Here is a 27988-nt window from a genome sequence, read left to right as displayed (position 1 = left end):
GGACATTACATGTATATGGAACCATACATGTCCTTTGACAATACAGGAGTCTCTGCTTAGCCATGGTCTCGCTTTCCACAGTTTCATTTCCCCTGGTCAACAGCAACCTGGAAGCAGACGGCCCTCTTCTGGCCTATCTTCAAAAGGTCAGTAGTAGCCTACTGCTGTCTGAATGTCTGTGCCATTCACCTCACTTCATCTCATCATGTAGGCATTTTATCATTTCATATTATCACATGAAGAAGGTTGAATGCAGTGTAATAAGATATTTTGAGAAAGACCACATTCACATAACTTTGATTACAGTATATTGTTATACTTGTTCTATTTTATTATGATTATTGTTGTTAATTTCTTCCTGCATCTAATTTATAAACTTTAAACTTTATCACAGGTACAGGCATACCTCAGAGATATTATGGGTTCGGTTCCAGATCATTGCAATAAAGTGAGTAACTCAATAAAGTGAGTCAAATACGTTTTTTGGTTTCCTGGTACATGTACAAATTATCTTTACACTATACTGTAGTCTATTAAGTGTGCAAAGGCATTTTGTCTACAAAGATGGACATACTTTAATATTGCTAAAAATTTCTTACCATCATCTGAGCTTTTAATGAATTTTAATCACTGATTGTGGATCATCATAACAAATGTAGTAATAATGAAAACGTTTGTAGTGTTGGGAGAATTACCAACATGTGACACAGAGACATGAAGTAAGCAAATGGTATTGGAACAATGGTGCTCATAGAATTACTTGATCCAGGGTTGACACAAACCTTTAATTTATAAAAAATGTAGTATCTGCAAAGTGCAATAAAGCAAAGCACAATAAAATAATGCATGCCTGTACATATGTTTAGGAAAAAGCATATATATATATGGGGTGCAGTATTATTCATGATTTCAGGCATCCAGTGAGGGTCTTGGAGCATATGCCTCTCAGATAAGGGGGAACTACTCTCCCACATTGACTTGATTATAGTGGCTTCTAAATATGTATTATCTGATATTTAGTAAGACAGACCACTTGCCCTCATTGTTCTTTACATGCTTATTCTTCAAGATAAAATTTAGTAGCACTTAATTTAATTCTAAAGATGAAAAAAGGTGTTGATTTTCTAATTTAATTATATTAAAGTTATACATTAACTTTGGGAAAATTGCTTTTTTATTGTATGTTATTCACACCCAAGAAAATGATTTGCTTTCCATATTCAAATATTGTTTTATGTCCATCAATAAGATATTTGTAGTTTTTATAGATTATCATCCTCTTTAATATATTACTAAGTATTGTTTTATTCACTCTTTGATTGAAATATTTTCTTTTCCAAATTTAATTCCTGGAGGTTATTACTATTAAAAATAAAAACATTGTTTTTTAATATTAATAATGAATTAATTAATCCATATTATAACATTCTCTCATTATATTTATGTTAAAGGTGTGGGGTTTCTATTTGCAAAAATTGTACATAAAATTTACATTTCTGTATATAGAAAAGTGAGATTAAAATTTTGTGATACTATCCCTTTTCTAGATTCATAAAATTAATTAGGAGATTTCATCTTTCCTATTACAGATAGTTTCAATAGTATTTAAAGGTCTACAAATCCATTAAATATGATATAGAATTCAGTTGTGAAACTGTCAGGTTCCAGCGCCTGTTTTAAGGTTGACCTTTACTCATCTTCCCATTCGTAAAGGTCTTTTCGAGTTTTTTTTACATCTTCTTAGGTTTATTTTTATAATGTAAATTGGCTAGAAAGTTATCCATTTTCTCTAGGCTTTCCAATTTGTGTCTAAAGACATAAGCACTATATTTCCATTGTACTTTAGGGTATGTCTTCCTTTTGCATTCCTAATCTATACTGTTTCTTTAGCCCTGAGATCCTGTTTGATTTATCTATTTCCTCTATATTTTCAAAAGAAAAATATTGGCTTTACCTAAACTTTGTATAGTTTGTTCTTTCTAGCACTTTAAATTTTCAGCTATATTCCTTTTAATGTGTTCTTCCTTTCCTCTTTGTTTTATGTTTAAAAAATAAGTGGACAACTTCTTTTATTTTTATTATACTACTTACTACTAAAAACACTCATATCATATATTTTCCTATGACTGCAGATTTTGCTGTGACCCAAAATTATGGTGTGGCATATGCCACTTTTTATTGCTTTCAAAATGATTTTAATGTCTTTTTAAATTTCTGTGTTGATCCAAATGAAATATGATGAAATGCTTCTTGATTTCAAGTGATTCAAAAAACATATTTAATTGTATTTGACTGTAAGCAGAAAATAACCATATAATTGTCAACTATTTTACTTGATAAAGATTATTTTTTGTCCAAATACATGATTGACTTTTATTTTGTCAGATTTTTGTTGAGGCATAGTATGTGTATATAAAAGTGCACAGCCCCCATCAATAAACAATTACTAATCTACCTTCTGTCACTATAGATCTGGCTATTTCTTATATGAACATTACATGTAAATGAAACCATACATGTTATTTTGTGTCTGGCTTCTTTCACTTAGCATATTTTAAAATTCTTCCGTGTTGTATTATGTATCAGTACTCTATTCTTTTTCTTGATGAATAATTATATTCCAGTGTATGGATATAATGCATTTTGTCCATCCCATTCACTATTGATGAACATTATAGTTTTCAGTTTTTCCCATTATTTAAAATGCTCTTGTCAATACTTGTGTACAAGTCTCTGTATGGCTATATATTCTCATTTCTCTTTGATAGAAATCAAGGAATGGTGTTTCTGGCTCATATAGTAACATAGGTTTAGCATTTTTAAAAAACTTTCAAGCTATTTTCTAAAATGGTTGTGACATTTTACATTTCAATGAGCAATGTATGAGGGTTCCAGTTTCTCTACATCCTTGACAAAACTTGTTATTGCTTGTCTTTTTATTATTGCCATTTTACAGGGTGTGGTTTTAAGATGCATTTGCCTAATGGCTAATGATTTTAAGCAACTTTTCATGTGCTTATTAACCATTTTTTATATTATTCTGTGAAATGGCTATTCAAATAATTTGTTCAGCCTCTAGGTTTGCAGGACTGGTCCAGTACTGGGACAGGCCAGGAGCCTGGTTTCCAGGGAGTTTGGGGTTCCTGGGGCCAGTCTGGCACTAGGGCAGGTCTGGAGCCACTACCAGGCTAGATGTTGGGTCTGTGGGGACCATCCTGGTGCTGGGGCAGATCAGGAGCAGGGGCCACAGTAGTTGGTCTGGCACTGAGCCTAGCCAGGAGACTAGGTTTACAGGTGCCTACCCTGAGTCTAGGTTTGTGTCAGCTGATTGGAAAGCTGGGACTACAGGACCCTGTAGGGGGTCACATGGTGCCATGGGAGTTAAAATGGTGCCAGGTGGGCCAACTCTGGGGTCTGTGGTAAATTTGGCACTCATATCACTATCCTCCCAGTGGAAGGATGTCTCTTCATGCTGGGCTGCCCAGGCTTGGAGAGAAAAGGTGAATGGAGGTACTGTGAATCTTTCTTTCTTACCCTCCTTTTTGTATCTTTTTTTTTTTCCAATTTCAGTGTCGTAATCCCTGACCTGGAATCCTTGGCTCTTGTGTGGTATTTTTCAGTGGACATAGTTGTTCAAATTGATGTTTCTGTGAGGGCACTATCATTAGATAGTCTCATGCCATCATTTTGCTGACATCATTTACCTGCTCCTATTTTGTAAATGAAAAAGACTTCACTTTACCTTTAGCGATAGCTAGTAAAAACTGTGCAAATAGTTAGGCAATGTTATGGAAACATCAAGCTGAAGGCACCTACATAAAATTCAGGTGGCAATCGCATTCAAGTTCTTGTCAAACTCATTCAGAAGTTTTCAATAATGACTAAAGTAAAAAAATTCCCTTACCACTAATTTCCTTATATCTTAGTCTAGGACACTAAATATCATCTTTGAAAAGACAGAGGCCATGTGATTCCAAAATGTTATATATTCTGTCCTTAAAATCACATTTTGCTTCCCTAAATGGAGAATATTATAGGTTAAATCCCATGGGACTTAAGAACTGTTATAATTTTTTGTATTAAAAAATGTATTATTATTTCTAAGTTACTCTATGTTTATAAATTAATTTGTATGATTAAGTAAACAAGGAGATTTGTGGTCACATAACCAAGAAACTTTCATCTGCATTCTGTAATTCACTTTGTGGAGCATTCACATAGGGGTACATACTTTACATACATAATCAACCCATTGCATCCTAACCTGGGACACAGGCATGCCTGGCCTGTGACATATATAATAATACTATTGCCATTTTACAGCTGAGCATACTGCTCAAGATTATATAACTAAAGAGCTACCTTAATTGCTATATTATTACATATTTCCTTTGAAAAAAATGTAAAGACAAGACCAATTCCCATATTGTTAAGTGTGTAGTAGGTAAATGTAGTAGGTAGTATATACAAGCAGTTATTGATCACCATTTTAAGAATTTACATTACCGAATTGCCAAAAACAAATGCACCTAATGCAATTTCTTGACATAAAGAAAATGATCCAAGAACAATAATACAGGGAAATTTAACAATTTCTAGCCAATTACATATCATTTTAAGATAAAGTTATATATTATCTAATTAGTAGTCAAATAATTCAAACTGAATAATAATGCTTTAATGATTATTATAACTTGAATGTACATTTTAACAAATTAATTACAAACAATTAATAATTAATTAATACTAATAATGTTATGGACTGAATGGTAACCTCCCCCCAAATTCATGTATTGTAGCTTAATCCTCTACGTGACTATAATTGAAGATAAAACCTTTAAGGAATTAAGTAAGGTTAAATGAAATTGCAAAGGTGAGGACCTATTCCAATAGAATCAGTATCTTAGAAGAAGAAGAAAAGACACCAGATCTGTCTGTCTGTCTGTCTGTCTCTCTCTGTCTCTGCACATGCATACAGAAAAGACCTGTGTGAGGAACACAACAAGAAGGTGGCTGACTGCAGGCCAGGAAAACAGGTCTCCCCAGAAACCAACCAGCATGTTTATCTTGGACTTCAACCTCTAGAACTGTGAGGAATAAGTTTCTGTTGTTTAAGCCATCCAGATTGCAGTATCTTGTTATAGTAGACTAAGTAGACTAATATAGAAAACAGGGATTCTGTTTCTTATTTTAGCATATATATGATACGTTACCTAGTTACTTCGGAAGAGTTAGGCAAGATTATATTGTGGCAACATACGATGCCAAATTCTTAGTGGCATATAACTACAATGGTTTATTTCTTGATCATATTTCACAGCCACCATAGGTTAACTGAAGCTTTGTCCAACACTGTCTTTATTCCAGGCTAACAGAGCAACCCTATCAAAGACACTGCCCATTTTTCAGCAAAGGAATAAATAGACATGGTGAACTGTGAGCTAGTTCTTAAAACTTCTACTTAGAAATTACACATTTTACTTCTGTATACATGCCCTCAGCCAAAGTAAATCATACACCCACTGCTTACATCAGAGGGTCAGAGAAATATAATATTCCTACTAGGAAAGGGAGAAAATATATACCTTGCCATGGTGTAGTGAGTCATATTAACCACCTCACCTAGCAAAATTATAACACTAGTTGAAATCAACTCTTCTCTAAATGTCCTTACACAGGAGATGGTTGGATAAACTATGATGCTTCTACAAAATGGAGTATTAAAAAGCTGTAAAAAGAATTAAGGATATGTTTATGAACTAATGTGATATAGAATTCAGATATACGTTGTGAAACCAAAGCAAACTGTATATTGTGAAAAATAAAGTGCAAAAGTATGTCTTTTGTATGATATATTTCATGTAAGAAAAAAAGAATGTAAGAAAGTATTCATGGGGTGCCTAGGTGCCTCAGTCGGTTACGCATCCGACTTTTGACTTCGGCTCAAGTCATGATCTCGCGGTTTGTGAGTTCAAGCCCCACATCCGGCTCTGCTCTGACAGTGTGGAGCCTGCTTGGGATTCTCTCTCTCCCTCTCTCTTCTACCCTTTCCCCACTCATGCTATCTCTGTCTCTCTCAAAATAAATTAACTTGGGGCGCCTGGGTGGCGCAGTCGGTTAAGCGTCCGACTTCAGCCAGGTCACGATCTCACGGTCCGTGAGTTCGAGCCCCGCATCGGGCTCTGTGCTGATGGCTCAGAGCCTGGAGCCTGTTTTAGATTCTGTGTCTCCCTCTCTCTCTGCCCCTCCCCCGTTCATGCTCTGTCTCTCTCTGTCCCAAAAAATAAATAAACGTTGAAAAAAAAAATTCAAAATAAATTAACAAACTTACAAAAAAGAAAGTATTCATACATACACTTGTTTGTGCAAAGAAATGCAAAAGGGATAAACCAGAAACTAATGAGATTGATTATCTGAAGATGTATGTGGGGATAGCTTAGAAAGAATTGGGTAAATGGGAATATGTTAATAGGGATGAAGGGAGGGTGAAGTTTCTCTGAGTACACCTTTTTGTAGAACTCTGACTTTTGAAACCATGGGAATATTTCACATACCCCAAAAACAAATAATTTAAACCAACCACGATGTGAGGGAAACTTAAAATGGAATGCAAACAGTAAGAGATAAATTTAATTGTATTATAAATGAATAACATAAGCAAAATTAAGTAGGTGCAAATAAAAGAACTAACTTAACTTTGGAAAACCAAAGTTTATACGTTTAAACTTCATACTATAATGCTAAATTCAAAGGAATTGTACACAAATACTGTGTTCTAGTTAGTATTTTTCCCCACAAGGATACAAAGTAGCAACTCTGAAACTACTTTATACATATAATAGGATCAAGTAAACAAGTAAATACCTTTTGGACAATGAGAAATTAGTTCTAAATGTGGGAAAAAAGAGCTACACATATTGAAAGAGAGAGGTTAGAACAAACCCTGTAGCATTAAATCAGAATCGGAGACATCAGAATGAACTCAAGCTTTTGCATACACACAGACACATAGATAGTAGTTACAGAAATAGATCTTGTATTTCCTAGCACTCCCCACTGAAATGGACTATTAGCAATAAATATAACTAACACACAGATTTTGATTTATAAATGCCATTTACCAATAAAAGGAACCAGAGACCTTGAAAAAAGTCTGATTCTAGGACTAAAGCAGAGAAAAACACAAGATGACCCTGATATATCTTGTGGTTCTAGAAAGTAACAATATGCTCAGAAAAGAATTCAGGCATGTTGGAATGACTCAAAGGAACTTACAGTGGCCAAAAATGGAACAATTCAATCAACAAAACATAGTATTTAATTGTATCTATAGAATACATTTTGTATATTTATAGCATATATTTATTATATACAGTCTGTTTATTCATTCTGATATAAATAATTAATTGATTAAATTAATGTGAGAGAAGGGGCATCTCTTCTTTATAGTAGTACTCCAATTAGTAAATATGCAAGGAATGATGTAAATAGAGAGTCACCATTATGCTAATATCACAATAACACTTACTGCATACAAGAACCACTAAAAGGTCGTGCTAAAGGTAGTGGGCAAAATTATGAGAAATGGGACTTTTATGTAATCTCAAGATATTCCCACCCATGGCACCTATTTACTGCAAAGATGAAAATACCAGGTTTACAGTGGAGAAACCTGGCAAACACCACCTGAAACAAGAATCAAAGCCAACATGACAAGTAATTTACAAGTCATGTTTATAGCACATACCACTAATATGATGATCTGAGAAGGCCATGACATCACTTCAGTGGTATTTTTGGCAAAAATACATGATCTCAGTCTGACCCTGTGAAAACATCTCGACTCAGGTCAAGAGATTATCTACAAAATAACTGGCCAGTACTGTGAAGGCACTGAAGAAGCACCCTTGTCTCATCTCAGATTCAAAGTCAGGATCTTCAAGTGTCCCTATAATGTTGCACAATCATCATGATGTGGTTTTTCATTCATTTACTCCCTCGCACTCCTTGATGAACATTTCACCTTATCCTCTCCTCATCTTCTAAAAATTCCTGCCCCATCTTTATTCTCAATTTATGGTCTTGCTATTTCACTAGGAAAATCAAAGCCACCAGAAAGAAACTCCCAACATCATACATTGGTGCCTGCTATCATCTGATGCCACACAATTGCTTCTCTTGTGCTATTAGAGTTGAACTGATTGTGGTTATACTTAATGCCAAACATTTGAGTTACACTGTAAAAAGTTCATTCTTTTTCGCCGACACTAGTATGTCATTAGTACTTTCCCATTTATTTTCTACATCATCAAGTTTTTTCTCTCAGCTGCATCATTTCTAGGAGCAATTATCCTGCTAATTTACCTGTGTTTAAAAAAGTCACTTTGAGGGGCGCCTGGGTGGCGCAGTCGGCTAAGCGTCCGACTTCAGCCAGGTCACGATCTCGCGGTCTGTGAGTTCGAGCCCCGCGTCAGGCTCTGGGCTGATGGCTCGGAGCCTGGAGCCTGTTTCCGATTCTGTGTCTCCCTCTCTCTCTGCCCCTCCCCCGTTCATGCTCTGTCTCTCTCTGTCCCAAAAATAAATAAAAAAAGGTTGAAAAAAAAATTAAAAAAAAAAAAGTCACTTTGATACAACCACTTCTCTATTTCATCATTCCCCTTACAGCTAAATCCCTTGAAAAAACTGTCAATAGTTTTTCTCTCCAGTTTCTCTCTGCCCATTGTCCACTGAATCCACTCCAATATTGATTTTGCCCCTATCAGTCCATCAAAATTGTTCTTGTCAATTCAGCAATGACCTCGACATTGCTAAATCCAATACTCAATTAATAGCTATCATAATACTTGACCTGCCTGTCAAGTTGATCTGCCTTCCTCTTTAAGAACTTTTTTTTTTTAATTGGATTTCTGGAACCACAAAATTATGGTTTACTTTCACTGTCACTGAGGTAAAATTCTGTAGAGTTCACCACACTATCCTTGAACCTCTTATTTTCTCTGCATCATTTCATCCGTGGACTCATTCATCTGCCTTCATTTAAATAGCACCTATATGCTAATGACTCCCAAATACACATTTCTGTCCTGGCCTTCTCCCCTGAATCTCTGACTGCCAGTGTATCTCTGACTGCCTACTCAGCATTTTGGATCTCAGATATCTGGAAGCTAGCATGTTTGTGAACTTATCTCTCCAAATCCACGTTATCTATTCTACTTAATGGCAACTTAATCTTTCTAGTTAGACAAGTAGAAGACTTGAAATCATCTTTAAATTCTCTCTTTTTCTCATACCCCAAATCCAATCCAGCATTAAAACATGTTTGGTTTTACCACTTCTCATCACCTATACTGCTCAATCCTGGTACAGATAACCTGGACCTACATTATGCCAAGAGCCACCTGAATCTCCTGACCATATCTTTTCACACCAACTGTCTATTTCTACACAGCACAGGGAATGTTTTCTTTAAATCATAAATTAGTTCGTATCACTTTAATTTGAACCTTCCAAAATTTTTGCAATGAATTCAGAAAAAAAGCCAAAATCCTCAAATGCCATAAAAACCCTTTATATTTTGACCTTGTTACCTCTTTGACTTCATCTACTATTTGCCTCCTCTTTGGTCTCACCGACTTTCTTACTGTTTCAGGCACAGATGTTAGCACCAACTATACATTGTGTTAGAAAAACATTTCCCAAGTATCCTTATGACTCATATCCTTACTTCCCTCAAGTACTTATCAAACATATGACCATTTCTATTTGAAACCCTTCTAACACAGCACTTTTTGATGTTTAACCTGATATATATGTTTTAACATAACATACAGTTTATTATTTTCATGTTTTTTGAAAGTCCTTCTTCTACCCACAACAAATTATAAGATCCATAAAGATGTTTATGTATTCCTTGTATCTCTACCACATAGAATGGTACATAGTAAGTGCTCAAAAAAATATTTATTTAATCAATGAATGAATGAATAGCCTCAGCAGCAGCATCAGTCACATTGAGACAATTTATGCTTCAGCCTTCTTTCCAGATAAAACAAATGCCCTTTTGCAGGTACAAAGTGTTGTGCAAATGAGTGATAGTAATATATTTCTCAATAACTATTAATGTAATCCTCTGAAGTGACTTATTGATTATTTTTTCATTAGAGCCAAGATATACTATGGATGTGGATGATAAAACACAAACGACTAAAATTAATAACTTATTCTTCAGACTTTTTCAAATACTGTGTACATTCAAATATTGAAAATCATATTTTTAATAAGCCTACATGGGATATAATGGTTGTCTCCCAAGAAGGAAATATGGCCAGTAAGAATTCCATTCCAAACAAGGTCATATTCACAGGTTCCAGGTGTTAGGATGTAGACATATCTTTTCTGGAGCCACAATTGAACCCAACCAGTAATAATAAAATTAGACATTCCTTGTTCAAAATTATTTTATTGTTCTGCACCTTCTCTCTCTATTTGCTCCTTTTTTAAATGTATATGTCAAAACCAAACAAATGTACTCACTATGATATTTCTTACCTTCAAAATTACTTTTGGACAGATGAATATCCTAAACCATGTAGTTTTCCTGTTAAGTAAAAGGAGAAAGCTTTTAAGCCTTGATGTAAAGATTTACATTTTTCGATACTGTTGAAATGCACTTTAGTATTGCTAGTAATAGCTTCAAATATTTTCTTAAAGTCTTTAAGGATTTCTCAAAGTACAGGAAACGCACTTAGGCTAAAGACATGTCCAAATGTATAAAATAGCCAGTTGAAGGCTGCTAGCAAACCTCGATTTAGTATGTGAAGATGAGCATTTGGCAAAAAAAAGGTTGTGACAATGGCTGTACTGAAGAAGATGAAAGAGTAGTCACTGAGTAGCACAGTTTTAATGAACTGACCCAGAGTATAAAAAGATAATTAGAGTCATAATTAGAGAACAGTAATTCATACTGAAATTATATGTGAATACCTTACAGTAAAATGCTAGAGTTGTTGGTGGAATCGATGCAGTACTTTAAATGTAATCTAATGTTCACTGTTTTTTGTGAGCGAGACAAGACTAAAACACCTTATCTTCCCTCAAAGGCAGCACTGTGAGAAATGCCCTGTGTAGAAGCAAGTTTTTTAAAAAAAAAGAATGTTAGCTCCCAGGGATCAGCACCTGAGCTCACAGTGGAAGTTGGCTGCTCCTTCTAACCTATAAATACAGTACTTCTGAAGAGTATCTCAGATACCCAATGCTACAGCTTTAAAGTTAGCCACAGTTTAAAAATATCCATTTTCATTGGGCAAACTCATTTAGCAGATATCATACATAGCATCATGAATTCGAGAAATCCTGATTATTCCCGCTGAAATCCCTTAAGCTTAACATGAAGCACACGCTCTGACACCAAATCGTCCATAGCAACTCAGAGACGGATGCCAGAGAACATGCAGGTTGCTTGGGGCAGCAAAATCCACCACTAGGAATTAACAGAGACTATCTCATTTTCTTATTTAATACCAAAGAAACAGATTTTGCTTTTAACTTGTTCCTCAAACCCAGGCGATTAGTGCTTTCTTCTCTTTTGTTTCTGCTCTCCAATCCATTCTTCCAAACATATGGTTTCTTTATTAAACCAACATTTAATGAATGTCTACTATGTGCCAGGCACTAGATAAGTAAATTACAAAGCATCTGATTTCATAGGTATTCATTATTAAATCCATACTGCTTTTGCTTATTGAGCACTTTACACTGTGTCCATTGTTTCATGATGATTAACTGGTTTAATGCTTACAACAACCTATGGGTTAGGGGGCATTAGAACCATCCTAATTATATAAGTGAGAAAATCATGGCTTGTGAAAATTGAATAACACATGCAAAATCATGAGTTCAGAAAGTGCAAAGCTGGCTTTGAGCCAAACTACCTGGCTCCGAAGGCAAGGTTCTCACTGACGGTGTGGTAACATTCTTTCAGCATGTTGCTCACACTGGCTCTACTATACTTCCCCACCTTCATATCTACCCTGATGTCAACTTGCTCCACAAAATTTACCTGTTTTATTCTTTTTTTTTTTTTAATATTTTTTTCAACGTTTATTTATTTTTGGGACAGAGAGAGACAGAGCATGAACGGGCAAGGGGCAGAGAGAGAGGGAGACACAGAATCGGAAACGGGCTCCAGGCTCTGAGCCATCAGCCCAGAGCCTGACGCGGGGCTTGAACCTCCGGACTGTGAGATCGTGACCTGGCTGAAGTCGGACGCTTAACCGACTGCGCCACCCAGGCGCCCCACCTGTTTTATTCTTGATGGCAAACTGCTGGTGATCATCCAACAATAAGCTTGCCTTCTCTCTACAATATTTTCTACTTGTTTCAACTATTTGGTTCTCTTTTTACTACTCTAGAAAATTTCCACTCTCTGTTAGTGAATATAGTGATCCTAACAAGGCAAAAAAGGTTAGGATTTCCTCAGAGAGGCAGGAAGAGGGAAGATGGAAGAATGGTATTTCAATCAGAAGGGAGCTGAGCTGGTGAAAGTAGGGACAAGAAATATGATTCAAAGGTTGGGCAGGATCTAAAAAGGAGTGGTGTGAGATCTTATTTTTAGTGACAATTTTTGGGTAATCCACTGGGTCTAAATCAGATCTCACTTATAAAAGTGAAAGAGATGAAGTGGACTTTGGTGTCTTTAAAACATTTACTATATTATGTTTGTACTAGAGTCTTCAGAGTTGATCTCAGTGTGGACACAGAATATTACCATTTCCAAGAAAGGAATGAAACATGAAATTATCCATTTCAGGTATTGCTTATGTCAAGCCAGTATCCCTAAAGCAGTATATTTGATGGGACACAGACACAATCTCTGAAAGCAGCAATGAAATGCACATGCCTGATGATCTTCATTCTTCTCTGAGCAACTCTGTGTGTGGCAGTGAATATGCTGATAAGCTTAGATTGTACAGATGTTTCTGCCAGGCAAAGAGAATCAGAAGAAAGAGTTTTCCATTTATATCTTAGTAGAGCATATATTGACATGCAAAGAGAATAACAAAACAGTATGCCATAAGGACTAGAGTTTAAGAGCCATGCACTTCTTGAGCAGATCTAGGCATTCTGAATTTAGATTTTAATAATATGGCAAAAAAAAAGTCAGTAAGGATACAAACTTTTCAGTCAGAAACCCGGATTCATCCAGTCTCCACTGCTTACTGGCTGAGTGATCTCAAGTGCATTGCTTGACTTCCAAAGTCCAGCTTCACCCTGTACCATTCATAAATGAATGTAACAATGTCTCCTCCTAGGATAAATGGAATAATAACAATGTACGTAAAACATCAAAAAGAGTACCTAACTTGACTGACAGTCAATACTAGTTCTTTTTGTTTATTTTATGCCATAATAAGAGATGCTAATGTAATCTTTTTTTTTTTTTAAGTTGTAAATAAAAGATAGAGGACAGAAAACTTCAATTTAGAATTCCAAAGCTTCTCAGAACTTTTTCACTGAAGACTGGCTTTACTTTCCCTGGAGTCTGGGTAGCCATGCGAGACCAGCAGTGGAACAGACCTCAGAAACACCATGTCAGGAGGGGTTCAAGTCCATGACAAATATCAGATCGGGGCCAGCTCCCTCAGGGCAGGCACCCACCTCAGGGAGATTCACGAGGTCTGTGGAATTTTTGATGTCACTAAGCTGCACTAGATATACATGCAAGGCTCTACGGGGGAAAAAAGTAAAACTTTTCTTTTGACAAGAAAAGAGGAACGATGTTAAATCTTTGCTAGTTCCACTGAAATTAAGACACAGCCCCACAGCCCCCAGTTCTCTAAGCTATAAACCCTTCAGCACTCTGCCAGGAATGCTTATAAATTGTGACTCATCTTGCAGCAACCATTAGCAATCTTCAGTGCTAAATTGGTACTTTCAACATGATAAGTGCCTTTCCACCCTGTGAAAGAGCATCCACTTTCCCTTATACTTACAAGTGAGCCGGAGGAATTTTTTTGTTGTTGAGCTTTACTATTTTACCTGATCTACTGGAGAATCTCCAGCAAAGATTCCTAATAGCTGCTGCTTAGTGGTGTATGATGAAACTAAGTCTTAACTCTTTCATATTCATCCCCTGTACTAAGGTAAATAACACTTGTTTCAACTCGTAGTTCAACTTCATCCAAAGAACATAAATTCTTGGCAGACTTCAATTTATTATACATATTGCATTTGATGGATGATCATCTTCAAACTGAGAAATGGGGCTATTGGGGATAGGAAATTTCTTGACACTGATTCATGCAATAAAATAGAGTTGCTTCTTTGAAGAGCATCAAAACTTGCCATCAATACTTCTAGTTTAAGATCAGAACCCTTCCATAAATAAAACTCCAAAGTATTTTTTGCTCTTTTCTTTAAATGACCCTATACTGTTGTTGAGCATGTTTTTTTGATGATATCTCTAACTATTCAATAGGTAAGAAGCAAAGAAAGTACAAGTTCAGTGGTAACTAAGATTTTAAGGGGTACTTTTTAAAATCATCAATGTTGTTATAACAGAGAAAGAAAATGATGAGCAAGAGGTTCAGTAAACTAGGTTAATCTCAAAGTTGTATGCTTTCCAGAATGGAGCCAACAGAGACAGGAAATTATCTGTACTCCTAAAAGCGTCATTAAACCTGCAGGGGAAAAGAATATACAATTTATGAAAACAAAGATAAAAAAAGACACAATTTGTGGGAGAAAATCAGAATAGATACAAGATATACTTCATAACTAAAATTGGCAAAGAAAGATGACAGTCTAGCAGGCACATTATCATAGATAAATAAAAAAGAAATAAGAAGGACAATGAAAAAGAGACATTCCAGATGGGATGAAGAGAGTTAATGACAAAGAAATAATGTATCATTTGAGAAATGAAATTACAATTAAAGATGAAAAAAAGTCCATAAAGAAATGAACTGGTATTATTTTCATTTTTAATCTCAGGCATCAATACGGTTAAGACAGAATAGTATTAGGGGCTTAAGAATTGCTTTAGGTACAACTCCAGTTCTATTTGAAAAAGGGAGACGGAGGGAAAAGACCACTGAAAATCCAGTCCTGAGAAAACAGTTTGATTTTACTTACTGGATATATAATATCACAATCAGATATTATAGAAGGTGCTCAGTAACATTCTACCTGCTCCATGATATATTTTCTTCAACACCCAGTGTTCAAAATGAACAAATATTTTCCTCACTGAACAAGATAACGTGTTCCTTGCTGACAATACTGTGTAAGTATCGGTGGTTGTTTATTGAGCACCCATTAATTACTTTATTTAGCTCTTTCACCTATTTTGTCTATTCCTTAGAACAACCACACATTTTTCTCTCTATATAAATAAAACTGACTGAAACAGAGGTCAAGAAACTTGCTAAAAGAACACAGCTTGCAAGGGCTAGAAATTAAATCCATATCTGTGTGACTTAGATCACTTAATTCTTAAACATGTCTGGCAGAAGGGATTATGTATGTTTCATTGAGAGACTTATTTACACGATAGACACCACATTATTACTTCCATATCTTTCCATTTATTGCCTAGTTAACTCACATGGTTATTACCTTAGCTCCATTTTGGAGGAAGACAGAGTAAATAAAAGTTCAAATTAATAATAGCAAGATAAATGATAAAAACATTTTTAGAAATCTCTCCAGATAAGCTGTAGTTTTCTTCAAAAACATTTTCTATTCCTTTGTCTACTTCTATAATAGATCGACTAGTATAAAATGCAGAAGATATCCTCTGTAAATACTCATTGAGTAAGACATTCTGGTCATTCCTATGAAATTTCCAAAGCCTGCCACATGCAGAACTAATAAAATTGATCTCTAGAGATTACAAAAAAAAATACTAAGACTCAACAAGAGACAGAAGAATGGAAAATAATGAAAAACCGATAAACATGCATGGTACATTAATAATAATAGGTAGTATTTATTGACATTTACTTTGCACCAGTCATTGTTCTAAGAACTGTACATGGATTAACCTCTTAGTGTGCATTATACTTCTGTGAAGAGCTAGGCCAACCATTATTAAATTACCAATATTCAAACTTTGTTTTAAGTAAACTTTTCACCTTAGAGTAGGCTTAGATTTACAGAAAAATGGCAAAGATAAGACAGAGTTCTCATATATTCCACACCAAGTTCTTCTTATTAACATCTTATATTAGTATGGGTAGTAGTCAGCATTCTCCAGAGGAACAAACAATAGGAGATAGATAGATAGATAGATAGGTAGATGATCGATGATAGATGGATGCATACCTACATACACACATATATACATACAAACATAGCTAGATGATACATAGATTTATTACAAAGAACTGGTTCATGTGATTATGAAGGCTATAAAGTACCATGATCTGCCATCTACAACCTGGAGACCCAGGAGAGCTGACAGTGTAAATTCCAGTCCAAGTACAGGAGGAGAACCAGGTCCCATTTCAAAAACAGTCAGATAGAAAGAGCAATTTCTCCCTCATCCTGTCTTTTGTTCTATTCAGGCCACCAATGGATCGGTTGGGACCAACTGGGATTGGGCAGGGCCATCCACTTTACTCATTCTACTGATTAGTATGTTAATCTTATCCAGAAACACCCTCATGGACAATGTTTATCCACATATCTGAGTACCCTGTGTCCCAGTCAAGTTGACATATTAAATTAACCATCATTTAATGAACCAATACTGATTCTTACTGATTCTAAACTCCATGCTTTACTCAGATTTTCTTCATTTTTAACCTAATGTTCTTCTTCAATTCCAAAATCCTATCCACGATACCGCATGACACTTGTTTATCCTATCTTCTTCAGTTCCTCTTGACTTTAACAATTTCTTTGATTTACCTTGTTTTTGATGAACTTAATTTTGAGGAGTACCAGTCAGGTATTTTGTTTTGTGACTTACTATTGGAATTTGTCGGATATTTTTTCTCATGATTAGACTGGGATTATGGGTTGTTAAGTGGAAGAACACAGAGGTTAGCTACCATTTTCACTGCATCATATCAAAGGTGCATAATATCAAAATGATTTACCACTGTTGTTATTAAACTTGATGACTTCTTTAAGATAGTTTTTGTTTTTGTTTTTGTTTTCAGGTTTCTTTTCAAAGAAATGCTCTATGCACAGCCAACACTTAATTAGTGGGGAGTTATGTTTTAACTCCTCAATGTCAGAGTGGCTACTTAAGTAATTTGGAATTCCTCTGCATGAAATATTTGTCTATTTTTCACCATTTATTAAATTATTCAGTCATTTATTTATGCCATGGATGGACTCAGGGTACCTATTTTTTACTCTGTGTTGTAATCCAATGCTACTTTATCTTGTTGCCCAAATTATTTCAGCTCTGGGGATCTGGAGCTTTTTACATTGCCTCCCTTTTTCTTTACCTGGATGTAAAGCCTATTAAAAAATGTGGGTCCTCCGATGACTGCTGACCCTGGGAGTTTCTCATGCTCTCACTAGTCCACACTCAGGTCTCACAATTCATCCAAAGTGCCATTTAAGTGTACCTCAAGTTTATTCCTTCAGCGATTTCTGCTGCAGGTAAGCAGACCTAGTCTCTGACTCTCTGGCTGAGACTCTCTCCAGATTTCAAGATGGCGGTTTGCCCCGCAACTTCAGTTCTCTGATAGGTCCAAGAAAAGTAATTGGTTTTCAGTTTGTTTCACTTTTTCATGTGAGCACAGAAGTGTGGCCTCTGAGCTCTTTACCTATCAAAGCTGAAGCAGGAAATATTCAACTATTTTTGACCTACCATTACTACCCCCCCCCTTTTTTTTAAACGTTTATTTATTGAGAGACAGAGAGACACAGAACGTGAGCAGGGGAGGGGCAGACAGAGAGGGAGATACAGAATCCAAAGCAGGATCCAGGCTCCCATCTGTCAGCACAGAGTTCGACGTGGTGCTCAAACTCACAAACTAAGAGATCATGACCTGAGCTGAAGTCGGTGGACTAACCGAGCCACCCAGGCACCCCTATTACCCACCTTTTTTTTTTTTTTTTTTTTAATTTTTTTTTTCAACGTTTATTTATTTTTGGGACAGAGAGAGAGACAGAGCATGAACGGGGGAGGGCCAGAGAGAGAGGGAGACACAGAATGGGAAACAGGCTCCAGGCTCTGAGCCATCAGCCCAGAGCCTGACGCGGGGCTCGAACTCACGGACTGCGAGATCGTGACCTGGCTGAAGTCGGACGCTTAACCGACTGCGCCACCCAGGCGCCCCTTACCCACCTTTTTTTAACAGATGCGGAGATTGAAGTCCAGAGGACTCAACATAACTCACCCAAGGTTATGCTCTAGGAATTGCTGTGTCATGGGTTGAACTCAGTCTGATACTTGTGGTCGTGATCTTAACCACTATATGGTACTCCTTCCATATCATGTAACATAACACTATTAAAGATGTGAATAAAATTATGTTGGAGCAACAAAAGGGAGGGATTTTAGGAATTAACACTCTAATGGAAAGCCTCAGGAAAGAGGAGACTAGTGAGCTGATGCAGAGAATGAGGAATTTACAGGGCAAAGGAGGGTAGGGCCTTCTAGGCAAAGGAACACCAGGTATAAAGGCATAGAGACATTAAAAAGAATGTCATCTGCTCCAATTCAGTTGTTGAAGTTGAAGATGTACATTCAGGATATTGATAAATCTGGGGACAGGCCCTCTGCCTTGTGAAGGACTATCCTAAGGACTGTGCATGGAATTTATAATTGACAGAGAATGAGTAGAGCCTTTAAAAAAAAAAAAAAAAAAAAACAAACGCCTAGAAGATAGCCCATTATAGGTGGGAGATGGGTGGCAGGGAACTTATTTGTGAGATTTTAACTGTGGCAACAATAAAAATTGAGGGATATGTATTTATGTACCTGACAGTTATATGTAATATTTGATTCCCAAAACAAAAGTAGCAAAACACAGTCTCAAGAAACTGATGCAAATATTACTCAGCTCTCTCTGTTGCTGCTTAAGATTCTCATCAGTACAGAACACCTTGGGTAGAAGACCTTCAGGAGAAGTTTTCTTTATGGCTCAACTACTGACATCACAGAGATTTAAATTCATAATAAAGCTACTATTTACTACTTCCCTAAACATTATTATGATCACTTATATAAAAATCATGTCCTGTTATTAAAACTATACTTGTAGTTAAAAAATAACAAGTACCATAATCTCAAAATATTCCTAAAGTAAATGCTTGAACACAGTGGGGAAAAGCAATTTAAACAAACAATAGACAATGCACTTAAAACACACTTTCTTTCACCTAAGCACACTTGTTTTGAATATGACTTACCATCATGATATATATAAAATGGAATCTATTTTCACCTTTTCTGTAAATTCTGTAAGTTTCAACACTGTTTGTGCCCCCCTCAGCAATGATCTTCCAGATCACATTTCTGTAGAATTTATGGTGAATGGAATTTTGCATTCAGTTCTTCGGCCAGCTACAATATTGACACTCATTCGTCTCCATGCTTTTCATACTGTTATTGCTATTAGCATTATAGAGTTTATCTGCATATCCATGCTGACATCAAATAAAAATTGAACCTCCAAGGAAAGACAACGATAATTGTTTGCCACCTTTGCATCTTTTCCCTCCCACCCTTTAACAGGAAGCTTAATACTTAAAAATATTAAACGAAAGCCTAATGCCTAAATAATTAAAAAGGAACTATTAGTGGTCAAAACGTAAGCTAGTATAAAAGATACTAACTCATTTACTTTTGGTAGTTATCAATTTGTAAGAGAAGCAATTCCATACAGTAATTTCAAGCAGATTCCATTGCATGATTTTTAAAAAATATAACAGGAGGAGTGGGAAGAAAGAACTCTCTCGGCCTGGAAGTATACTGTTTGTTTATTTTTCTATAGCACTGCCTGAGTAAGGGACTCTGACCCCCACTTTTTGGACACGATGAAACTAAGGAAGGGTGAAAAAACACAGCTAGGTAAGAAGCCAAAATCAGTAACCCACAAAAGGGAGCCAAAATGAATAACCAAACCAAAATAAGGTAAAGGGGGTAGGAAGAAATAGATGTAAAAACAGGAGCACAGGAATGCCAAGGCTGGGTATAAAAAAGAAAAAAGTTACTTAGTAACTACCTGTATTTATTATTTTTTTATTTAAATTTTTTTTTTCTACATTTACTTATTTCTGAAAGACAGAGCGTGACTTGGTGAGGAGCAGAGAGAGAGGGAGACACAGAATCTGAAGCAGGCTCTAGGCTCTGAGCTGTCAGCACAGAGCCAGACATGGGGCTCAAACTCATGAACTGTAAGATCATGACCTGAGATGAAGTTGGATGCTTAACTGACTGAGCCACCCAGGTGCTCCTTAAGTAACTACCTTTAAAACACTTAGCACCAAATTAAAATGTGGAAAGCTAATAAAACAAAACAAACCAAACAAAACACTCCATTTTCTCTGTGTCTCTGTCCCTGTCTCTGTCCCTGTCTCATGCTGGCATATGTGGGAAAATGTTCATTTGCAGAAAAAGGAAGGCATATAGCCCAGCCAAAGCTCAGAGGGAAGCAGGATTTCAGGCTCCATTGGACTAGCAAAACTAGATGCACAATCATCATTAAACAAACAAATAATAATAATAACAGTTCTACTAGCAATGTGAAATGTAATTAGTTTACATTTTTGTAACTAACAAGTTAATTTTAGTGAAACAACAACCAAAAACATATTGAAGCAGAAAAATCTCAAATGACCATGGGCAATGTTAGTGACATATGAATAGTTTTAAAGGGAAAGCTCTCAACACGCTACTATATTATCTAGAGTGAAATAAGTTTGCTTGACTGATGAATGGTAAAGTCTCTTCAATGACTGCACTATAAAACATAACATATGATATATTCATTGCATAAATAAATATTTAGTATGTCAAACATTAAATAGATTACCAAGGTTGATTCTAAGCAATTTAATAAAATTCAAGGAAAGCATCCAAATTAAGAAACGAAATGGATAGGGGAAAGTTGTAAAAAATGTAAAGAGATGTGAACATAATGGGTCAAGTAGACTTTATCTGCTCAGAGGATTTTGCAAGAATAAACCTATTAAAAGAATAAATTTACTGCAAATCTCGCTCTATACTTTCTGTAGTTATAATGAAACTCATTTAAATGAATATTTGATAAATGCATAAATGAATAAAGATGAAATGAATAAATGAATGGAAAGGGAACATAAATACTAAATGGTGGAAATTAAATGAATAATTCTCTTGAATAAATCAGCTTCACTCGAGTTTGCCAGCATTCTGTATAGAGTAATACCATCTAAAATGGTAATTTTGAATGGATCACGGTAACGAATTTATCTACACAAGAAGTATATAAATTTATGGCTGTAATCAATATACTCTAAATACACTTCGTTAAGTGCTCTGTCCTTTAAGTGCCTTCCCACATTATATTTAAATGATATTTTCTTCACGGAGTTAGATTATCCAACATTTCTTTCAGTCACTTTCATTGAGAATACTTATATTCCAGGGAATAGGAGAAATCTTTCTCCATGTGTTTTCTTCTCAGAACATTAAACATATTAACCTAATTACTCTCCTTTTTTTACCATTCTTCTTCTGGAACCTTTCCAATTGTCCTTTCTATGGTTGTTTTTGATTAGGTCAGTACAAACCATATTAATCCTAATCCAGGCTACGCTGTCAAATTTAGGATAAGGAAATGTTTTGTGTTTGTCTTCTGAGTAACCAAGCATTTTTGTTTTGTTTTGTTATAACTCATAGTCATTTAAAAGGGGACTTGTGCATTAAAAGAACCCATTTTTCAACCACAAAGAAAGGTGACTACAATTATTGGAAAATTAAGCTTATGAATATTTTATAAACAGTTACGGTTTCATACATTGAAGAAAAATCATCTCTTGCAAAACAAAGTTCTCAGATCCTACTCAAATGAATAGATAAGCCTCATGTGTCATTAGAAGAGTGATTATTTAGAGTTCAGTCAGTATTTTTTGCATCCATGAAAAGTTTAAACAATTAAAAAGAGAATCCTTTTTTTTAAACTTTAAATCTTAACACAATTAATTTGTTTAAAGTACTTATTCATTTTAAATAGTACAAAGGTAAACGTTAGCCTGATTCACTTTGAATTGTTGCCAAGCCCAAATTAGTGGGCTCGCAACTTAAAAATTTTAATTCTAGGTTTAAAAAAATAAATCTTACAAAGTTCTAATTATTAATCCAGCAAACTGAAAGGTATGTACTTTTTGAAAATGCACCAGGTTAGCTAGTGGGAAACTCTGTCCCTGTGCCAGATCTGCAATTGACTATACAACTTCAAACACATTTTATAGGTTTTGTCTAAATGTTCCAGGTGGAGAATTATCAATATATTTTTAAATCTGTTTTCTTCATTTGATGTGTAAAATTGTATTTGTGTTATTATTCTAACATTATCATTAATGCATATCAAGAAATATATAGCCCTTAAAAATTAAAATATATAATAATAACATCTCTTTCTTTGAATACCTCCCAACTTAATAACTAGAGCGTCTCCAATCTTCGTGCTTTCACACATGTCTTCCTTTTCATCGCTTTGCCCTGCCTAACCCTAGTCCCATTTACAGAATAATATGAAATGTTAATATTTTATTAATATTAAATATCTCTTTTTTTTTTTTTAATTTTTTTTTCCAACGTTTTTATTTATTTTTGGGACAGAGAGAGACAGAGCATGAACGGGGGAGGGGCAGAGAGAGAGGGAGACACAGAATCGGAAACAGGCTCCAGGCTCTGAGCCATCAGCCCAGAGCCTGACGCGGGGCTCGAACTCACGGACCGCGAGATCGTGACCTGGCTGAAGTCGGACGCCCAACCGACTGCGCCACCCAGGCGCCCCTAATATTAAATATCTCTTACATGTGGCTAAACCAATTGTCACTTCAATCAGTAATGTCCTCTCCAAATTCTGGTATTTCCAGACTATAAGCATCTGTCAATCTACTGGGTGAAAAATAATATCTCATCTCATTTCAATCTTCATTTTGTGATGAAGGGTAAGATAGAAAATCCTTTTTATGCTTAATCACCATTTATAATTCTTTTTGGCAAAATTTGTGTTCGTGTAATAACTCTTTTTTCCCATTGGTTGTCTTCTTCATGTTGATTTGGAAGAGTTCTTTATGCATTCTGGATAATAATTCTTTATTGAAAATATATTCCCATTTTCTTTATGGTGCCTTTTAGTAAACAGAAGTTCTTAATTTTTAAGTATGCAAATTTGTCAAAATTTAATGATAGGTGTCTTTGTAAATTGTTTAGGAAATCCTTTTCAATCCCAAAATTATAAATATATCCTCATTTTCTGTAAATAATTTCAAAGTTTTGTCTTGCTGTCTTTATTCCATCTAGAATATTTTTTCATATGGAGTAAAATAAGCACTTAGTTTCATTTTTCTCCATATGGATAATGAATTATTCCAGTATCATTTAGCTAAAGGATTGATGCTATTCCCAGGAATTTTCAAAACCAGTTTTGATAAATATCAAGAGTGTAATAAATTACTTTAGTCAATTTTTCTATCATTTTCTTACTCCAGTGAAAGTAAATGTCGATATTTGGTGGGGAAGTCATCTGGCCTTACCCTTATTCATGTTTATCTTGGCTATTCATGGCCCTTTGCTTTTCCATACATGTTTTAGAAAGCAAAATATTTTGGGGGATTTCATTTGAAGTACGTTTAATCTGTAGATAAACTTTGGGGACTTGATCATAGCTATAATAAGTTTGTTAACATCTCTCTGTCCTTTTATTAGTTTTTCTTTATATGTTTTAATCAATTTATTAGATACACCTAAGTATGAATCTGTTATGTTTTCCTGAAATTTTGTAAAAATGTAATGATACTTTCCAGCCCTAATAATGCTTTTGTCCTTAATTAATTTAATGTGCATGTATTCAGTGTTCAGTAAATGCTAGGAGCTTGAGATGGAACACAAGTTAACTGAGCATCACACATTTGGACCATTTTCAGTAGTTCTTTATGACTGATTCCTTATATGCGCCATAGGTAGTGAAGGAGTTCCAAACATCAGTCTAAAATATGCCACTTTGGTAGTTTGACTCTTTTGAGTTGAAAGCACATGAAAAATATCAGATGTAAGAAGCATACTCTAACCTTCCTTCGTTTTTCTTAAAAGCAGGAGATGAAATTCCCATGTGAAAATGTCTTCCCTATAGTAGAAGAAAAGTAACATTCTTATCATCAAGGATGAGAAGTCAAGAGTGAGAGAATTTTATACAGGCTTTGTTAAAATAATTTTTTTATCTTCCTTTAGCTTTTCCACATAGTTTACTTTTCCACAATAGCCTCTCTGTTCACCCTAATATAAAAGCATGCAAGTTTTTCCCATTGATGTCTTATATCAATTTAATTTTCAGGCTCTGCTTATAAAAAACAAAAACAAAAACAAAAAACCTCCAAGAACATAAGGTATAATTTTGCTTCCTCAACAGTAATGAGAGATGTTAGCAGTAATAAAAATCACAGGGGGTCCTGAGAACCTTGTCAAAAAGATCAAGTTTTTCTGAAATTGGTGTGTATCTAGCTTACCTGTGCCTCCATTCATGTCACTACATATGTGATCAGGGCTCATATTCATCATTCTGCTCTGTTCACCCAGGACATTTGTCTATTTATATATACAGTCAACATTATTAGTTGGCAATTCTGCATCTGCACTGGTTACACATTACTAATAGGAATTTTCTCAATAAAACTTGATTTTCTTTGAAATTCACACTTTTCATGGGAGCCCATTAGTGACCCCACTCCCATCTCCATGGGTGGTTCCAATAGGCTTAAAATTAATTCAGTCTCTTTTGATAGTAATTGGTTCAGAAATAGGCATGTGATTCAATTCAAGTCAATGCAACTCAAGGAGGGGTTTTCTGAGGCTTCTAGAATGACCTTTTGTTTTCTGGAAATACCTAGGATGGGTGTTGTAGAGAACTTTGTTCATCTTCTGGATATTGTTTTAACCAGATAAGTGACTGGAACTATTGTAATTATCATAATTGTAATTGTGTCAGGATGAAAGGACATGAAGGGGAGCAGAGGGATGAGAAAAATACAGAAATGGAACAGGAATCATTGGATTTAAGCCACCCTTATTCCTAAACCAACACTCATTGGCTATATTTTTGAGTTGTATTTTCTGTAGAGTTATTATTAACCACAATTTGTCCCAAATAAGTTGGTTAACAGCTCTTGTCTCAGCAAAGTTGGAGTTGTGTCCCTTTTATTGTCAAGATTGTCTTGGTTTAGATGATAAATTATGTAGTGATCAGGGTCTGCTTCATGGGTGCTCAACCAGTGTGGTAGCACAGGACCTTGCCCTCAGAAGGACGCTTCTCTGGGGCTCCTGGGTGGCTCAGTTAGTTAAGCATCTGAACTTGATTTTGGTACAGGTCACAATCTCATAGTTCATAGGATTGAGCCCTGCATGGGACTCCAAGCTGACAATGCAGAGCCTGCTTGGGATTTTCTCTCCCTCTCTCTCTCTGTCCCTCCCCAGCTCTCTCTCTCTCTCTCTCTTTCTGCCTCTCCCTCTCCCTCTCAAAAATAAATAAATAAACATTAAAAAGAAGAAGAAGGATGCTCCTCTTGAGGTTTAATGTTCTGAGATTGTGTCTTAAAATTCTTAAAAATTTAATCTTTGATCTTGTGTATTTTATGTGAAGCCCAGTGACACAACAGAGCCCAGTGACACCCAGGGATGTGGAGCTCATGTGCATTCTCACCTCTTAGCACCTCCCTGGGGTGGGTTCTTGGCCACTTGCTTCGGGCTCCTGCCCAGCAGCCACTGCCAGCATCCACTCTGGGCAGAAGGTTGGGACAAACATGGAGGATTGAAATTGGTGCAGTAAGTTTTAGGGAAGTCCCCAAGTCCATTTAAGGGTCTGCACTTCTGAGTTTCTCTGCGCCTGGAGGAATGTAATATTAAATAGAAAATTTGAAACAACAACAAAGACAAAAACAACAAAATACCATGACAGATAAGTAGTGAAACAGTGGAAGAAAGGAAAAACTTTTTTCCTGTTTGTTTTGGACAAGGAACACTACATTTTTATTTTCCAGTTATGTAGCTGGCTCTGGCAGTCATATTAATACATACCTAAAGTCTTATTATGTGACACAGCAGATTCTGTATCTATCGACCTCACAATTACCAGACAAGGTCCGGGTACAGACAGCAAGGCCTCCATGATGTTCAACCACAAGGTTACCATTCACATGATACTTGGTATGAATGGCATTTGAATGTCATCCCTTGGAGTTATATAACACATCGTACTAAGATCCATGTACAGAAAAGCATCTTTATCAAGAAAAACAAGTTAGACATAATAATTTTAAGTCTAAAAATTTTTTTTGGCTTCTCTATATATGTACTTTTCAAAATTTCCTTCAAGAGTGAGTGATGCATTTAGTTTTATTCAATTAAGAAATTTGGTAGGGGGCTGGTGCCAGGTGGAACCAAAGTGAGGCTACTGAGCAGGGGCCAGTAGCTCCAGGAGTAACTGTGGCATGTAACAGACTCATGGTGCCTCTCATTGTGATGAATGTGTTCTGGGGCTTCCTCGGCTTCTTGGTGCCCTGGTTCATCCCTAAGGGTGCCAGTGAGGGAATTATCATCACCATGCTGGTGGCATGTTCAGTGTGCTGCTATCTTTTTTGACTGATTGCAATTCTGGCCCACCCAACCCTCTCTTTGGACCACAGTGGGAAAATGAGACCATTTGATACCTCAAGTATCATTGACCTTGAGGAGGAAGACCCACTCTCCAGCGCTCAGTCACTGAGGTTGCGAAAAAATTCCTCCAGATGCAGACTCGACTCCAAACACTGACCACCTTCTTTGACTTGCCTATTTTGGCCATCAGCTGCTTTAAACATTCACACCACAATTGAATATCTTCTTCTACAATGCAGCATTTTTTTCCTGTCACCTTTTCCACATTTTAACGAATTATGTGCCTACTTAACCTGAACTCTGCTGACTGTGTAAGATGTTTATGCACTCTTCTGAGATAGAAGGTGCTATTCTTCTGAGAAATACAGTGCTCTCTCCTTGGAACCTATGGATTTGAAGATGAGTCCTGCCTGACCACAACATAGGAATCAGTGAAGTGTTTAAAAACTGTCACAAGACAGGGAGAGTCCAGCAGGGCAGTCAGTAGGAGAGCATGTTCAGAGGGAATGTCTGTCCCAACAGAATTACACCAAAGTATATTTTCAGGATTACTTTCTTGTTTATGCCATCTACTAGAATAAATTATTTTTCTGCTTTCTGTGGAAAAAAAAGAAAGTTGGAGGAGATTAAGTTTTAAGATGGAAGTAAAATTTATCTTGAATCCTCTACAACTTGAAACTATTATAATTCATTAAAACCTATATTACTAATACTGAAATACATTTAAATTTTTCTGTGACCATAGGTGATGAACCTTTTGGCAAAGGTGTCATTATACTGTGATTATTTAACAACTGAAGAATGCAATGCCACTAGAATTAGATTTTTCTCTCTCTCTTTTTATGTTATTAAGTATATATTGAGTATTTAATTTTATCTTCACTGGATTACCATTGATTTCTAATGCTTTATATTTGAGAATTTTTAAAGTTCAATATTTTTACCTACATACGAAGTACATTTAGTTATGTAAATCATTTAAGAATTATGATCAGGTTAGGAAGAAAGCTCATTAATTCTTCAAAAACTTACATATCTTATTCCCTAAATCCAGAAAGACCAAACAATAACCAAACACACACACACACACACACACACACACACACACACACCAAGAAAACCTGAATCTTTATAGGAAAGCAGTCTTTAGAAGTAAATATACTA

General features: G+C 35.7%; 1 pseudogene; it reads left to right on the top strand.

The window, feature by feature from the left end:
* Positions 1–62: 62 nt before the first annotated feature.
* LOC124527191 (V-type proton ATPase subunit e 1-like) lies at positions 63–26892 on the top strand (annotated as a pseudogene).
* The last annotated feature ends 1096 nt before the right edge of the window (positions 26893–27988 follow it).

The sequence above is a fragment of the Lynx rufus genome, unplaced genomic scaffold (assembly GCF_022079265.1).
Source record: "Lynx rufus isolate CCGP_SWC_20201006 ecotype Redwood Valley unplaced genomic scaffold, mLynRuf1.p SCAF_5, whole genome shotgun sequence".
NCBI classification, from domain to species: Eukaryota; Metazoa; Chordata; class Mammalia; order Carnivora; family Felidae; genus Lynx; species Lynx rufus.
Note: the sequence above shows the minus strand (reverse complement) of the source record. Positions and strands in the feature narration are given on the sequence as shown.